The following is a 17,275-nucleotide window of genomic DNA, read 5'->3' as shown; positions in this document are numbered from 1 at the left end:
TTGGTTTTGCTAAAACATATATATTTTTTATTTTGAAAACATTTAATATTAAAAACACCCAAACATTCTGGGGCAGATTTATGAAGGACTTGCGCCGCCGGTGCGTCATTTTTAACATGGGAAAAAGTGACGCACCGGCGGCGCAAGGCCTTCATAAATCTGCCCCTCTGTATTTTAAAATCAGCTAAAGATACGCCTCCTTTTGGCGTGTTTCAGGGGAAACACTTGCCCTCCCTCTAGGTTTCAAGCTGTGATGAGTCATTTTCACCCCATTCCTCACTGTGAAATGCGAGCAGCGTCGTTGATCTGATGCCTCCCCTGCCCCACCAGCACATGATAGACGTGAGTTGGGATCCTGAGCAGCCTCGCTGGAGCCCACGTGTTGTGGGGCATTTCACAATTTCACCTCCTTGCCGGATCCAGCTTATATTGACCTTGTCCCTGCCCCATCAATCTCTCCGCACATGTCCTGCAGCAGTTGCTTTGTTCTTAAGAAAATCACATCTTTAGTTGTGTATGTTGGATTTTTGTTGTTTTAGTCTTGTTTTAATTAGATGAACATTGGTCAATTTTCCAAACTGGTGTGGTGTCCATTTTGTAGTGTTTTCACTGTGTTACTGTGTGTATTTTGTACAATGCTTTACACATTGCGTCTGAAATAAGCCTGACTGCTTGTGCCAAGCTAACAAGGGGGTGAACAGGGTAATCTGTGTATCCTGACTAGAAGGAAGACCCATATATATATATATATATATATATATATATATATATATATATATATATATATATATATATATATATATATATATATATATATATATATATTTATTTTTGTATTACTTTTATCAGGAATTCTATTTTCTTGCTCCAAATTTTACTTTTACCATGTAAGAAACAGCAAAGAATGGACTACTCCGACCCTGTGGCTCTTGGGGTAAAAAGAGGCTTTATTCTGATGACCCTCACCAAGACTGCATGTACTGCCTTTATCCTTCACACAAGGCAAAGGACTGCCAAGGACTGCCAGGTATGCCAGGTATGTCATACCTTTTCAGCTAAAAACTTGAAAGACCATAAATGGAGGCTGTTGTTATGGCTTTAGAGGCTTAAAACCAGAAAAGAACCTCTGCCAGAGGATAAGGCAAGTTAGGATTCTTCATATGCCTCAAAGAGGGCTCAGAAGAGAAAAATAGATATTTCCCATTCTCACTCATCTGAGGAGCCACCTGAAATATCCTCCAAAAAGACCTCTTATAGGTCTCATAGGGAGCGTAGCCCATCTAAGTCTCCACAAGACGAGGCCTCTTCAAGATAAAAAGAGATACAAGAGAAAATTCCTCCTCAAAAAGGCCTCCAAAAATTAGATCCCAGGTACTTTACACCTTTAAGAAGCCATCTTCTGCACTGTCTACGGCGAGAGATCGTTGACCAGTTTCTCACCATCAACGAGAAAATCGACATTGGCAACTTCGAAGGTGACCATCGTCTCCACTACCAGCACAGTCTCTACATTATCGACAGCCTCGCCCTTCTCGACGACTACCTCCTTGTGGATGAGCCAGATACTAAATCTGTTATTGCTGAAAATTGTTCTAACTTCGTCAACGACCATCTTGATGACTGCACCACAGTTGAAAGTGACAACCCTAGCGTTGACGGCAAGGAGACCGCCCTCAGCGACGACACCCCCATCAAAGAAGACACCATATTAAATGATGAAGCCAGCTTCCGCGGCATTGACGCTGAAAATGCCATCTATGGCCTCGACGACATCCTCGTTGATGACCCTGTTGAGAAGAGAAAAATCACGAAAGCATGAAAAATCCAGAGATCTAACACCTGCTCATACCTCTCTGAGTAAGGTGTCACCATTACTGGCTACTCACCTTCTTGATGAAGATGACTCTGATGAGGACAGCCCCTTTGGCGTTGTGCACAGTCCTTTTTGTTGCACGTCAAATGCCAAGAGTTTGACAACGATGAAGAGGAGTACTATGACAAGAGCTAATATGCTCCTCCAGAGCAAATCCGTCAACAGTATCTGGAAGAAAAGGTTGCCTTCCTTCACCATTGGTGTCTAATCTGCAGTTCATGATTACTGACTATCAAAGGCATTTTCCTCCAACTTCGCCTTCAACTAGGCATGTTGCTCCACCGGCGAGTTCTCCATTGATGCAGCCTTCAATCCTACAGACTCCATGGCCTCTGCTTTTGCATCTATCTGCACATCAGACCCCACAGATTGCTCCCCTCCAGAATTCCACATGCTCAGATAATGATAGGAAAGAAGGTGAGCTCCGTGGCACTCAGGGTGAATGGGATGAAACCTATGCCATAGATATTGGAGGTTTAATAACCTTCTTGAGAGGGCAGCAAGAAGTTTCAATTTGCCAGTGCCCACAAAACAAATGAACTGTTTTCTGTATGACTCTAAAGAGTCCTTTCGCAAGAGCATCAGGGCTGTGACCATTATTGACTATATCTAGGACAAACTGTTAAGTCAATAATTCAGGTAATTCTCCAATTAATTTTTCTTCCATTTAAAAGCATTCAGAAGCATCATTTTGTTTACAACTCCAATTTTAAGTTGGCAAGGATTCATATATACCAGTGCTGCAGTTATTAACCTCCGTGACTCAGCCCTAGCCTGGCCCTTAAATCTGACTAGGCACTGCTCATTGTTTGTCCCTGCTATCTGCAGCCGGATGATCATGATGTCACATGAACGCAGCCTTCCCTTAACTTTGAAATAAAAATATGACCATGTGCTAATTTGAAAAAGAACTCACGGCTGTGAGCTACTCTGAAGGTGTCTGGGAGCTCCCAAATGACTGGTAAGATAAACCTGATCTAGGCTGAGAGATGTGTGGAATAACACACATAGCAAACATAATTTTAATATGGTATGGAAAACATTACATATATATGTACAGTTGTAAAATAAATATGATGTGTTTTCTAAATTTACATTATGAGAAATGTTTACATTTCACATGAAATTTATACATATACATATATATATCTCCAAATGCACATCAAATAAAATGTAGGGCTTAAAACACACCACTTACTAATGTTGTTGTATCTAATCATAAAGTGCTTAATAGGTCACACCATCATTGTTCTATGTAATGCAACAAATAAATTACACTTCACTTCAGTTACTACACTTCACTTAGGAACTCAATGAGACATTCTTGCTGTGCTTAAAAAAAAACCAGACAGATTTACAAGTACATTTTAAACATTTACCCGTTCCTCTGCTGAGCCATATACCTGGCTGTACAGGGACAGAAACTCAGTTGCCAGCAATTCCAGCTCCTCTGGTGAGAAGACTTGGGCCCTGTCACCTGTTCCACCTGGCATCGTGGCTCCCAGAGATTGGAAACAGCAGCAAAAGATGAGGAGGTATTGTTGGCTGCAGTGGTAGGAGGCAAGTGAGCATTTGTTTAAATGCCACGTACATGTACACGACATACGTGATCGGAGATGGACACAGCCGTTGGCTTCCGCAAGTTGCTTTCACACAGGTTAGCCTATGGCTGTGGCCATCGTGGAGTTTCCCATCCACCACCTGGTCAACCTCTGCCCTGGCATCTAATTCCAAATATCCTGATGGTGAGGTCAAGCGCCCAACAGTTTAGATAGTCAAATAGTGTGCTTGTGAATGTTTAGTGCATCAGCACCACTCAAAACGATGGCTTGCTTGTTTGCATATACAAAATGCAAATGTCACTCATTATTTTTAAAAAAAACATTTATATGTAGTGCCTTACTTTGCTTGAATGCAATAGTTGCGCAGTGTTGTTTACACTTCCATTGACGGTATTTTGGTTGAACTAAATAAATAAATGTGTGAATAATTCATTTAAAATGTGTTATTTACACAATCTTTTTTTAATACAATAGACAGGGGCAAAATGTTATTTGTTAAGAAAAAATGTCAATATTACATGTTTAAAGTTATGTTAGGAAACCATATACATTTTTAGCAAAACATGACATTTGTGTTACTTAGCAAAAATAAGTTTGTGAATGTTTTAAAATGTTGACAATTTTCCAAAGCAGACATATGAACTCAGGGAGACTGAGGATACACAGCCATAAGGGTTCCGGACATTTCCAGGCCTTGCCACCATGGAAGAACAGGATATTATCAAAAAATTCAGACTGAATAGGCAAACTATACCAGATCAATGTTATCAGCTGGAGCCAGATCTTCTGCCTCACAATGGAAATCCCACATCTATTACAGCAATTGTCAAACTCATGGCACCACTTCATGTAGTGCCCACAGGATCATTCCAATACACTGGGGGAGTATTTGGTGGAATGTCACAACCAACTTTCAATGGTTTACTGCAAGAAATTCTTTCTTCAGTGATGAGACACATCAAAAGCTTCATCCAGTTTCTACTACATGAGGATTTTGCCAATGTGTAGAGCGTTTTTTATGGTTTGGGCTACCACATGTGGTAGAAGTAATTAATTTCACACATATTGCCTTAGTGCCACCACGCGGCAGAGAACAAGTCTACTGCAATCAGAAGAACTTCCAGTCAATCAATGTGAAAGTTGTCTGCTTACCTGATTTGTACATCACAAGTGTGTGAGCATTTCCCAGGACCAACTCATGATTCTTTTTTACTATAGAACAGCACCATACCTCTGCAAATGTCACAACTTTCACCTGAGAGGGCCTAGCTTGTTCGTAAGTCCAATCTGTCATTATATTGTTTGGGTGATTTCAAGTTGCATAATCTAAAATTGTGTTACATATTGTTACTTTTTTTTTTCTTCCATATAGGTGACTCAGCTTATCCTTACTGACCATGGTTGGTAGCACCACTGAGGAATCCAACAATGCCAGGGGAAGCCTGCTTCAATGAGGCCCATGTAAGAAAACAGAGGCCAGTGGAGTGAGCTTTTGTGCTCCTAAAGGCCAGGTTTCACTGCCTGGATAAGACTGGTGGAGCCCTCTTCTACTCATCCAATAAGGTGTGCCAAATCACCATGGTCTGCTGCATGTTGCACAACATAGGCCTGCAGGGAACATCCCATACTTTGCAGAGGATGAAGACCATGAAGAGCCACCGGGTGAGAATGTTGAAATGCCAAATGAAGATGACAGTGGTGAAGAGGAAGGAATTGACTGACGTCAAGATGTTATTGACAACTTCTCTACATGAGTGTTAATAAATTAAGATATTATGACATTAAGGTTAAACCAACTTTTTATCTAAGGAGAATAACAGTCTGTGTTGGATATCTTTTTATAAAGGACAAGTTGATGAAATCCAGTCCAAATATGTATCTTAATCAACATGTCCTCAAAATGTTTCAGTTGTAAGGTGTCTATTTTGTAATGCAATTTAATGAATCTTTTTGTATGTATCTGTTTTAGGGCCCTGCATAATGTCATCCTCATTTGGACATTTCAAAGTTGTGACATTGCAGTTATATGCTGCTGTTGCAAAGTACAAAGGGAACATGGACTGATCCTGTGAAGGACACACACACACAATTTGGGTGTACATATCTTGTACAAAGACTACTTGCATAGTTATTGATTTGAAGTTATTAGGATTGCAGTAGAAGTATTTTCTGTTGAATGGTGCCACTAAGCCAATATAGTCTGCTAGACTTGCTCTAACCACAAGTGGTTTTCAACTCAAATCATACTAATCTCCTTTCACAGTGGCTAAATCCTCATTTTGTGTTAGGTGTATGAAGCTTCTGATGTGTCTCATAATTGTAGAAAGAATGTCTTTCATCAGACCACAAGTTGGTGGTGACATTGCACCAGATACTGCAAAAATGTCCTGAAATGATCCTGTGGCCACAAAACGGAGTGATGCCAGGATTTTCACTACTGCTGTAATTTGATGTGGGATTACTATTCTGAGCCAGAAGATCATGCTCCAGCTGATGACAGAAATCAATGAAAGTTTGCCTATTGAATTAGATTTTCTGGATGATATCACATTCTTCAATGATGGCAATGTCTGGAATTGTAGAAATTAAAATTGCACGGATTATTTGTATTATGCGTGGGTTGTAATGTTTCTTTGAAAACTATTACAAACATTAATTCTTACAATTTAATGATATACATCAGTTGGGTATGTGCTATTTGTTCCTTTTTGTTGTTTTAAAAAAACATGAGCACATTAGCTATGTGGCATTTAGTTATTGGGATAAGCATCATTTTTGTTCATTTTAAAAAGTGTGATGGAAAGAATAAATGATAAATACATTGAGAAAAGAAATACAAAGGCAGTCTTTGATGTTGTTAGTCTTGTTTTTATTTAACAAAACCAAATAAACTAAAACAGGATGTAAATAAAAAATAAATAACAAAAAGTTATAAAAGTCACACATGGTGAATGAAACTAATATTGTAGAGCCAAAAATGTTTGAAATCCAATGTCCAAAATACAACTAATATCAGAAAGGTAAATGTGTCCAGAAAATAGTCCACAGAGTGAATGGTAGTCACACACTGGAGCTTCTGTGTCTCTTGGTGGTGGGGGTCTTCCCATCCTCTCCTAGTAGTCCGGGTAAATGTGTGCACCTGCGGGGGGCTAATGGATCCACAGTTGCAGGGACGGAGGTGGGTGCAAGTTTTGCCTCTTTTGGCAGTGCTTCCCTTTCTGTGGCTGAGGCAGATATTGTTGGCCCAGATGTTGTTAGAACACAGAAAGGGGAAGATGGTGCTGGAAAAGCCCTGCACATATGGGTGTAAATGTTATGCAACACACCAGTCAGATAGCCCGAGTTGGGGATCAGATTCTCCACCTGTACATTATGCTCCCTCTGCACCAGCTTAATCTCATGGAACTCTGTAACAATATTGCCAGTCATGTCTTGGGACTGATGGAGGGATCCCAAGACTTGGGTAATGGTGGCCTGGGAGACAGTGAACCCAGTGCCTCACTTTGTTTCCCACAGATTCCCTCACCTGACCCCTAACCCCACTACCCTGTGCCCTTGCCCCATCCCACTTATTCCTGACTGAACTGTTTGTGGTGTATCAGCATCAGGCAGGACTGGGATGCATTCCATTGTGGGTTTGTTGGTTTGAACACAGGAAGTTGAGGTATCCGTAGACTGAGGGGTGGTAACAGCTGAGGTGGGAGGTATGGGCCGAGTGTGACTCACCGGAGCTGTCTGCCCAGGCAAACTAGATGGACCAGTCTGCTCCTCATCATTAGGTTATTCGTGAGTGAAGTCCTTCCTGAAGTCTTGTTCCTGGTCTGGAGTAGAGGCAGCCTCAGTGGCAGATTGTTATACACGTACTCTGGGTTTTGGGCCTATAAAGGATGTAAATTAAACAAAAAAGTTGTACAAGTCTGGATTACATGTAAAATGAGTATGAAGAAGAATGAATTTTTTTTTTTATTAATGATTAATGTCATGAATGTACCTTTCAGTGGTAACATGATACATTACACTCACAGTTTATATTGCACACTAATCAACTTTAAAAAAAGTAGGTAAAAAAATGTCCTGAAATGAAAAAAATATTGAAAATATACATAAGATTTACCAAAGATTCAACACAACACCGTGGAGAGGAGAAATGTGACAGAAATCATTCAATGGCCTAGCAGGGAAACATTCTGACAATAATACAACTTAGAAGGCTATCCATCATTACTCATCATATAAACATTAAAGAATAATGGGCCAGATGTAGGTAGGCAAATACCGGTCGGTAAAGGACGAAATTCGGTAATTTCGGCCGTTACCGACCGGTATTTGGAAAATGAGATGTAGGTGGGCATTTTACTGATTCGGTAATTTACCGAATCGGTATTTTAAGGAATCGGTAAATTACTGATTCCTTAAAATACCGAATCGGTAAATTACCGATTTTGCTATGTAGGGAGCACTCAAATGAGTGCTTTTCCCCTTTTAGGATTCGTTATTTACCACCAACTACAAGTTGGTGGTAAATAATGAAAACCTTGGAAAAGCTTTTTTTTTGCTTTTCCAACAGTGCCATGTTGCAGACATACATGCCCTTAGGGCATGTATGTCTGCAACATGTGCACCCATACACAATTGAGGGGTGCAACAGGGTGTCAAAGTGACACCCTGCTACCCTTCAATGTTTCCTCCTTTTACCGAATCGGTAAATACCAAAACTTACCGATTTGCCTGTTCTTAAATACCGAATCGGTATGATTCGGTATTTAAGAATCGGTAATCTGGGATTACCTACATTGGGCTCTAAATTTTTAACAATAACATAACTAATTTTCAGCATACAAAATGACATACCTTCACATTTCTAAGTCTGAAAACTTTGACTTGTGATACAACTACTATCAATTCAATGAGATACCAAGGATTGGACAACATACAACATTACACACAAACACATTTAAAAAACAGAGCATGAAATAGAGATTGATAAACTACATAACACTTCAACATATGTGAACATTTGACAGAAAAGAGATAATGAGCAACATTACATTGCATTAATATTTTCACATAACAAAAAGAAGGCATCATGGTAGATGGGGTCCTTTCAATTAAACATGTACAACACTTGAAAGATTGCACGGTAAACATACCTAGTGAAGATATGACGTAGGACAAAACCCTGACATTTATAATTTGGGGAAAGGATGTAGCCTTACGGCTAGAGTGGTCGACCTCGCAGCTGGGGAACCAGGTTCGAGTCTCGGCAACAACGCTCAACATCCAGTGATTCTGGGCAAATCACTTAATCTCCCCGTGCCTAACAAATATGAATGTGTCCTTCTGTAACGAAACTGGTGCTTATGTAAAGCGCTCTGATACCCGATGTCTCTGGTCTAGTTTGCGCTATATAAAACTCTAAAAAAAACATTTTTAAAATACATATATGAGATATGTTATTTGGTGTACAAGCACCATTACTTCATGTGAACTGTACTGGAAATTGAAACCTGTAATTGTAATTACAAAAAAATTAATTGAATCAACAAGACAAAAGAAATTATACTGATATATCTAGGTTAATATGTTTAACAAAGGGGTAAAACACATTAGCAACAGCTAAATTAAAAAGAAAAAGTAGGTTTTGTGACACACTCCAAAATATAGCTTACCAGTGTCCACTCCACTAGGGATTCCTGTCAAGCCTTCAGGAAGTAGGATCTGTAAGGCCTTCTCCTCCCAGGGAAAAAATTATAAGGAGGGGCTGGGAAAACCATCACCGGTCCTTCGGCCTCCAGGTGAAGCTTGGAGGCCAGGAAACGTGCTCTCCCTCACAGGCCCTTCCACCTCTTCCTAATTTCCTCCTGTGTGTGCAGGTTGGTTACAACAGTATTCACTCTGTCAACTATTCTGGCCCACATTTGCCTATTCTGAGATATGGTTGTATTTTGGACTCCAATAATAATTTCATCCACCATGATCGATAATTCACCCTCTGTAAAACGGGGATTTCTCCTCCCTGCCATTATAATGTAAATTAAATTAAATGCCCTTGTAAACCCACAAGTCAAAGAAAATATAATGTAAAATGCCATAGAGGGAGCAAAATGATACCTAGAAAACTTAGGTAAAACATGTCCAGAAAAGTGTTGTGCTGTGCTGGAATGGCAAAGGATCATGGTCTGAAATGGAGTGTGTTATAGGGTGGTATGCAGGTGCTAACAAAAGGACATCAGTTGTTTAATGCTAGTATCCATGCGATGGCCACAGTAATGATACAATGTTGACCACATCTTGCTACGGAAGCCCTTCGTCAGGAAACCACAGCTCGGACACCGCCAGCCCAACTGTGGAATCTAAGGGCCAAATGTAGGAGGCCATTTACCGACCGGTAAATGGGTATTTGTGATGTAGGGGGCCTATTTTACCGATTCGGTAAATTTACCGAATCGGTAAATTTACCGAATCGGTAAAATACAGAATCGGTATTTTTACCGATTCGGTAATGGCCAGATGTAGGTGGGACTCTTCAGAGTCCCTAAGGCCTTACAGATTCGGTATTTTACCACCCAATCCAATTGGGTGGTAAAATACCGAATCCAGGTGTGCATGCACATGTGTGCATGCACACCTATGCCATGTGACAGACAGACATGCCCTTAGGGCATGTCTGTGTGCCACATGGCACACATGCCTGTATTTGGGGTGCTAGAGGGTGTCAAAGTGACACCCCCTGCACCCTTGCTGGAATCGGTATTTACCGAATCGGTAAATACCGATTCGGTATTGCCCATTGATTCCTATGGGCTTCAAGGCCCATAGGAAACAATGGGCATTACCGAATCGGTATTTACAGAATCGGTAAATACCAAATCTTAACGATTCGGTATTTACCGATTCTGAAATACCTACACCCCCCCCTCTATTTTACCACTTCTTAAATACCGAATCGGTAAAATTCGGTATTTAAGAAGTGGTAAAATAGAATTACCTACATCTGGCCCTAAATAGGCCCGGTGCAGCCCTGCCCTGACCGCGACAGAGTACTATTCACCAGCAGAAGAGTCTGCAGTGGTTAGCTGCATATGGACAGTAAACACTTTCTCGATGCGGACAGAGATTCAGTCTGCATACATCTAAATACGATGGGTAGGATTCTCTCAGCTTGATGGTGTACTTGGAAACTCTGCCAGGGAGGGATGAAGGAATTCCCGCAAAGACCTAAATTGTATTGGAATCTTTCATAGATTCACATGTGACCCAACCTCCTCCCATGGAAGTTCACCTTCTCTCTCAGTTGGTGTTAAACAACAGCCAGGGGGCATTTTCTTACTTTCACCAGGGCCATAAGACAATGGCTACATGACTGTATAAAGGCAGAGCAAGTATGAAAACAGCAATGGTGGAAATATGACCTGACCAAATGATGGTTGAAAGCAACGTGTAGCGCTATCCAAAATTGCATGAATGCAAAAACTGTAATACAAGTCAAGTCAAGTTAATTTTGATACAGAACTCCTACGGCTATCACTACAAATGTAATAAAAAATGCATGCCCGTCAAAAAATGATTTTCCTTAGTACCTAGCTGCCTCCTTAAGATATATTATCTTACATACTATACAAAATGCAGAGGAAAATAAAAGTCATTTAAGTCAGCAAAGTGCAATATACAAGGAACAGGGAGAGACAGAACATTCCTAAAAAGCAAAAGAAAAAATATTGCAGCGCATATACACCAGCATGAGGAAAGTACAATTATTACAACCTAAGACATAACATAAAAATGTCCTAATAGATAGCCAAAAAAGTTTCAAAAAATCAATAAATCCTATTAAAAACTGTTTCATTTGATGAGAACAAAATAAATGAGCGGGCCTCATGGGAGGAATGAATGTTAAATTTGAGGTATGAAGGTCATAGGAAAATGTGCCTAGCCTTTTTGCAAAGCCGGACACAGAAATAGCACATGATCAAAATCTTGAACTTGCAAACAACACATTTCACAGATTCTCTCTTCTTTCAGTATTTTGTCCCAAATACCCATAATTCCTCTTAATGGCAACAACTACAGTCTCAACAAGAGCATCAGCCTTCTGATCCAGTGAGGTAGGTTCCAGGTTAGCTAGGGCTGTGGTTTGTTTCCCAAAGCACTCCCACAAAACACCTTGTTACGCGACTTGGGCTGGCTTAAAACAATGTCTCTGAGCAAGCTAATAGAGGACACAGACTTCTTTATAAACAGCTTCAATGCAGACTTTGGCATGGGGGAGTCAATATTCCAGTTAAGTCCAAATGAGTCATTTGCTATCTCAGAGGACCTAAATAATTTAGACTGTTCTTTCAGCTTGAGACAAATTCCACTCTCAGGGCAGCTCTAAGTGTACCCTCTTCACCCCAAAAGAGGGAATTGCCCCACCTCAAAACCTGTAATACATGTTTGAGAAGCTAACTCTAAACATTGTTTGTCCAAGATAACATGACTCAGGACTTTGATTTGTTCAATAAAACAACTAAGGTTCTCAACGTTCTAGTCAACAACCTTGCAAAAAGGCTTAAGCCATTAATACTAGTTTTAAAAAATGCATGCTTTCATAGTGCGTCCTGCAGGTGAATATCCCCTGCTCTGTTGAATTTTAATACTTCAGCACCCTTTTCGCTAGAGCAGTAAAGACAGGAGTAACCACACTTGCACTGTGGGGAACTTAAAAGCAAGAAACCAGCAAACAGGTGTATAATAACAAAATAGAAAACCCATGACAAATATAAAACTTTTTTTTCTTGCCATGATCTTCGCAGTAGGAGAAAGATTAGGTCATCTGATTGAACAGAATATTGCAAAAATAGCAAATAGAGTTGCATTGTATTGCAATTGAATAGAGCTAGCATGCTAAGTCCTAAAAATGCTTGAGGACCAGTGCTCTTATCCTGGCATCGGTTGTTGTGCTTAAGCATGCAGTGCAGCGAAGAGGAGCCATGGATATAATACATGAGTATTATAATAGCCCCTGAATTGCTGAGACTTTTCCACCCCACGGCTTAGCCCTATTTTGTGCATTTGGGGTACTTTGGGTTTATGCATCCATAAAGTTTTTTCCAAATAAGGTACCCATTTCCAAACATCATAGAGTTCCTAAGGGTACCCAGGGATTGAGGATTCCCATTGATGGGACCGAGAAAATAGCCAAAATATAGCTACATTTGGGTTTATTTCGGAACATTTTGAAAAAAGTGCTGTGCAAAAAGAGTTTTTTTTCCTAAAATAGAAAATAAACTAACGTTTTGCTATGATAAAATTACCATCTTCCCTGCTTTCAGGAACAAGCAGATCCAAATTAAAAAAACTACGTTTTATCACAGTTTTGGCATTTTTTTATAGGTAGCCCATTTTTCAAAATGTTTGTGCTTTCAACCTACTGCCAGTTTGTGGTGGAAACAGGTATGAAACCCAAGGATGGTCCCAAAAACTGTAAATTTCTGAAAAGTAGACAAAAGCCTGAAATCAACTAATGGACATTTGTTTAGATCTCTCAAGGTTTTCCCAAAGAAACTGACTGTTGAAATAAAATTAAAAAAATATTGAAAATGAGTAAGAAAAGCAGTCATCTCTGAAAAGCAGACTGGGAGTGTCCAGGGGGGTATAACTTGTGTGGTTCCACGGAGGGTTTTTACACAGAAGCTCTTGCAAAATTCCTAGCAACACACATTTTCTTCACATTTCTGTAAGGGTAAATTCTGGAAATGCAGAGAACCATAACATTTCTACCACCCAGTGTTCCTCCGCTTGTCCTGATAAAAGTGGTACCCAACTGGTGTGGCTGGGTCTTGTGCCTGCAACCTATACCGGATCAGACCAGGTTAGTCTGAGTCCACCTGCGAGGACTCCTATGCTCCCGTTTTTAATGATACCTCCCCACACAAATTGGTGCTCAGGTTGCTGAGCTAGGCCCCCGAGCACAGATTCATTGACAGTAAAATTAGCTGAACGGCCATGTGATTTCAGTGAAATGAAGACAGTGCGCAATGAGCGCTGATCATAATTTCACCCTCCAAAAATGTGGGTTGTTAGTGAAGCTCTTGCCCAGCAACCTGACCAAACTCTCTGGTGCGAGCACCAGAGGGTCCTTTAAAGCACTCCTTAGCGTTGGCTGACCGATGCACTGAGGAGAGAGTGCAGGCATCGGCTGGTGCCCAAAATCTGCACTTAAAACTTTCCTTTATTGTTGTGTCTGGTTAGAAATACGTGGGATATGAGTTCTGCCTATGTGGGAAGTTCATTTATTCAACCATTTACTATTTATAAAACACATGTACACCAACTGGCTTCATGATGCCAATCACAGTGAAATAGTGAACCAAATAAACCATAAAGTGGTAAAACAGTTAACAAAGCAAAAAGGGCCTGATTCACAAAACTAACTTAAGACAAAATCCTAAACTTACTACTTTTGGTATTCACAGAAGGCATTTAGCAGTAGTAAAGTTAGGATTTTGTCTTAAGTTTGACTTAAGACAAACCTAAGACAGACTTAAGACAATCTTAAGACAGACTTAAGACAGACTTAAGACAGACTTAAGACAGACTTAAGTTAGGATTTTGTCTTAAGATTGTCTTAAGACTGTCTTAACTTTGTCTTAAGTCTGTCTTAAGTCTGTCTTAAGTCTGTCTTAAGTCTGTCTTAAGTTTGACTTAAGTTTGTGTTAAGTCAAACTTAAGAGAAAATCCTAACTTTACTACTACTAAATGCCTTCTGTGAATGTGACCATGTGCTTATTTGAGAAAAAGGAACTGGGGGTTGTGAGCTACTCTAAAGGAGTCTGTGAGCTACTCGTATCTTGTGATCGAGTGGTTGGAGATTCTGTTACTTCTCTTGTGCTTACAAAAATAGACTATTGCAATGGTCGGTATATTAATACTCATCAATACCTAATAAATACATTTTTTTTAAAACACAAAATGCTGCAGGGCAATTGCTGTTGAGGATACCTACATTTCACTCGGTTTCAAAAGCCATTAGGAAATTACACACTTGTTACCAGTTATACAAAGAATCACCTTTAAAGCCCTCTGCATCAGGTATGAAGTGCTGCCTAGTTGGACCCAGACTTTCTTAAAAAGAGTTTTAATTGGTATACACCAGGCAGGGCACTATGACCAGCGAAGGCCAAATAAGCGATTGTCCCCACGTTTAAACGAAATTCACGGGGAGGCGAAAGCTTTGTAGTCAGTACAGTTAAAGCCTGGAAATGCCTTCCCCTGCACATCAGAGCCATGCCGAATCTTCTAGCCTTCAGGAAAGCCTTGAAAACCTTGTTGTTTAACACATAATTGAAGTTCTTTTCTCACTGTTTAGCAAAGGTACCGCCAAGGCACCTTCGGGTATTTTAGCGCTCTAGAAGTTTCTGTAACATAACATACTGATAATGCTGAAATGGGGTACTATTTTAGGAAATATTTTATTCGACATATGTATGCTTTAGACAATATTGGGTAATACTTATGGTAAACTTTCTAATTTCAGAGAATTGAAAATAATTATTGTGGACCTTTGCCCATGCATGCCATGTCCACATGTACACATTCAATCTTCCATAGTTTTGTTCAGTCGGGTTTGTGGGTGCTTCTCTCCAAATAGGCATCAGAGAATGGGCATCATAAATATCCATATATGTGCATTTTTTTGTAACTCTGATTTGAGCTGTAGTAAGTTATTACGGCAGCAACGTACGCTTTTTGTGAATTATAAGTGCTAAACCCTGATGTTATAACTTTTAAAAACAAAATGATTTTCAATGTTTTTCTATGAGAATAGGGCCGTTCTGGAGACCCAAAAGCAACCCTGGCAAAAATGCCAACCCAGCCCACTCCTTCATGTCTTGCACAATCTCTCTTTTTTCTGTCCATCTATTCTCTTTCTTGCCTTTTCTATTTTCTATCTTCTTCGTGTGCAACCTCTTTCTCTCAACCTTCCCTCTCCCTTCTCTCTGTATTGAAGCCTCCCTGTGCCTACTGAAATTGACTTTGGGGAGCTGGGGAAAGTTATAGAGGCAACAGGAGTGGCTGTGGGCATTCAAAACCAGCCTCCTAGGACTCCAGTCCACCAGAGAAATGCCCGGTGTAATATTATATAGCGCAAACCTGACCCCTAGGTATCGGGTATCAGAACGCTGTACATAGCACCAGTTGCGTTACATGAGGACACATTCATTTTTGTTAGGCACGGGGCGATTACGTGATCTGCCCAGAATCACAGGATGTTCAGCGTTGTTGCCGAGATTCGAACCCGGTTCCCCAGATTCAAGGTCGACCGCCCTAGCCATTAGGCCAACTCCTCTCCCCTCAACTCTTCTACATAAAAGAAACGATTTGAAAATTGTCACTTCTTCTGAAATAGCGACAGTGGAGAGCCATTACTATTTGGAAATTTGGAGGGGTATTTATAAAGCGCGGCGTTCGCTCCGGAAGGAGCATCATGGCGCTGTCAGTCCTTGAACCAGGTTGCGGAGGGATAGAAGAAAAGGACTAGATGGCCGCTTTTGTCCAGTCATCAGAAAGATTGAAAATCCAGGTTTTAAGGAGTTTCCTGAAAGGTTTCTCAAGAGTCTGAAGTCTGAGATGTCTAGGCATGCTGTTCCAGGCTTTAATGGCTAAGGTGGTGAGGGTTTTCCCACCTTTAGACTTCAGATTAAATTTGGTGGGAGTCATGAAATTTTCATGAGAAGATCGGAGGGTGCGAATCGGATTATAATGGGGGAAGCGTGTGGACAAATAGGAGGGACCGGATTTGTTAAAACCCCTAAAGGCTATGTTGAGAATTTTGAAGAGTATTCGCTTGTGTAAGGGGAGCCAATGCAGGGTTTTGAGGGCTGCAGAGATTGATGATTTGCGTGGAAGTTTTAAGACAAGGCGGGCAGCGGTGTGCAGAACACTTTGAAGTTTCAAGAGAGTGGACTTCTTAGTCCCTGCAAGAAGACCATTACAGTAGTCTACTCGGGAGAGTATAAGTGCTACCGCCACAGTCTTTCTGGAGTTTAGGGGGAGAAATTCAAAGAACTTTCTCAGGGACTTAATTATGCCGAAGCATCTTCCTGCTACGGTCGAGGCATGGAGGTCGAAAGAGAGGTCGGAATCGAAGAGGACCCCGAGGTTTCTAGCTGACAAGACCGTCTGAGGGGGGGCAGCGGAGTTGTCAGGCCACCATAAGGCGGGGCAGAATGAGGCATTTTTTCCAATGGGGAGGATTTCCGTTTTATTTGAATTGCAGCGTAGATGGTTGGCATCCATCCATTGAAAGACAGCTGTTAGGCAGTGCTTGAGATTGAGCTCTGCCTTGTTGGAATTGTTCTCTAGTGGGATAATAAGCTGAGTATCGTCGGCATAGGAGGTAACAGTTATGCCGAACGATTCTATGAGGGTGAGAAGGGGAATGAGATAAATGTTGAAGAGAAGGGGGCTTAGAATGGATCCCTGAGGGACTCCGGAGGATACCTTTTTCTCATTGGATTGGAAAGGGCCAAGGGTGACGGTTTGGTACCTATCGCTGAGAAAAGATCTGATCCATGACAAGGCTGAATTGGTAATGCCGATGTCCATAAGTCTATTGATCAGAATGGAGTGGGAGATAGTATTGAATGCTGCCGTGAGATCAAGAAGGATCAGGATGGCCTTCTTCCTTTGATCTTGAAGGATTTTAATAGTCTCGGTCAGTTCGATGAGGGCGGTCTCGGTTGAATGTTTAGCCCGAAAACCAGACTGTTGGGGATGAAGTAGGTTATGGGCGTCCAGAAAGGATTTGAGCTCTTTGTGAACTAGCTGTTCAGTGATTTTACCAAGAGCAGGTAGC

The 17,275-nt window shown here is 40.8% G+C and overlaps 1 long non-coding RNA gene across 2 annotated transcripts in view; it reads left to right on the top strand.

Annotated features, from left to right (window-relative positions):
* The window catches only part of LOC144766758 (uncharacterized), an 837,531-nt gene that overhangs the window by 407,580 nt on the left and 412,676 nt on the right, over window positions 1-17,275 (top strand). The window contains exon 3 of one of the 2 annotated variants that reach the window (XR_013597911.1): window positions 4,808-6,049. The exons of the other annotated variant lie outside the window; for it this stretch is intronic. This is a non-coding gene — a long non-coding RNA (uncharacterized LOC144766758). Of the gene's footprint in view, window positions 1-4,807; window positions 6,050-17,275 lie in introns of those variants that run through there. 2 annotated transcript variants of the gene reach the window in all.

This window comes from Lissotriton helveticus, chromosome 7 (assembly GCF_964261635.1).
Source record: "Lissotriton helveticus chromosome 7, aLisHel1.1, whole genome shotgun sequence".
Taxonomy (NCBI): domain Eukaryota; kingdom Metazoa; phylum Chordata; class Amphibia; order Caudata; family Salamandridae; genus Lissotriton; species Lissotriton helveticus.
This window is presented reverse-complemented; position numbering and strand designations above follow the sequence as displayed.